Here is a 1280-nt window from a genome sequence, read left to right on the forward strand (position 1 = left end):
CCGTCGTCCACACAGCGATGGAATTGGGGGAGGAGGAGCTGGGGGAGGATGGGATGGAGGAAGGGAGGATGGATCACTTGATGGACACGCACCCTCCCTTGCCACAACGTCATCGGATGGAGGAGAGCAGCAGCAGCAGCAGCAGCGACAGCAGCAGCAGCGATGATGACGAGGAGGTGGAGGAAGAGGAGGAGATGGATGAGGATGAAGAAGGCTTTCATTATCTGGTGCATGGGAGTGAGGAGGAAGGGGAGGAGGAGGAGGGGGAGGACGAGGAAGAGGAAGAGGAAGATGAGGATGAGGAGGAGGAAGAAGACGAGGAGGACGAGGAAGAGGGGGGCGTGACAATCTATGATGTGCATGTGGAAGAGATGGACGACGGTCCATCGGAGGAGGAGGAGGAGGAGGAGGAGGAGGACGGGGAAGAGGAGGAGGAGGAAGGGAGAAGAGGGGAGGGCACGGAGGAGGAGATGAAAGAGGGGGAGGAGATGGAGGAAGACGTGGTAGATTTTGAAATTCGGAGCTCGGCTGTCAGGGAGGACCTGGCTGCCCTGTCGGCTTTCATGCGGGGAGGGGACGGGGAGGAGGAGGAGGAGGAGGAAGAGGAGGAGGACGAGGAGGAGGAGGAGGAGGAGGAGGAGGAAGAGGAGGAGGAGGAAGACGAGGAAGAAGCGGGTTCATGTCCGTCTCCCGTTTCAGGGAGGTTGGCGCCCTTTTTGAACCTCGCGGTCCAAGCCTCCCTGCGGCTTCTGCTGCTCAAGCCTCATGGGCTCGGTTGGAAGGAGGGCGACGGGGCGGGGAGGGCGGCAGTGGGGATCGGGGGTTCTTGACCGGCTTGCAGGTCCCAGAGGGGATGGACGAGATCGCGGAAGTGGTGCGTGACTTCCAACCCACCGAGGAGGAGGAAGGATTCATGCTCCTGGATCAGATTGAACACGAAATGGAGCGGTTCATCCGCGGGATTGGGGCGGGGGAAAGCGGGGGAGGGCGGGGGGGACGGCGACGGAGTCCGGGGGGAGGACGATTTCTCCATGCTCTATATGGCCGAACCGGCGCCCTTTCGGGGAGGACGCGGTGGAAGGCGGGAAGGAGGGGGAGGGGACAACGGGGTGCTCCGTTTCCAGCTTGGGGGGGTTCAGTCAATCAGGGAGGGAGGGGCGGAGGGAAGGGGTGGTGGAGGAAGTCTCGCTCGACCTCTTCCCCTTCGCGCCCGCCTCCGCCACAGCCACGGCCAGCACCCAACAGATTTCCAGCGCCTTCTTCGCCCCCTCCCTCCCTCT

This window comes from Nannochloropsis gaditana (genome assembly GCF_000240725.1).
Source record: "Nannochloropsis gaditana CCMP526 unplaced genomic scaffold scaffold368, whole genome shotgun sequence".
NCBI classification, from domain to species: domain Eukaryota; class Eustigmatophyceae; order Eustigmatales; family Monodopsidaceae; genus Microchloropsis; species Microchloropsis gaditana.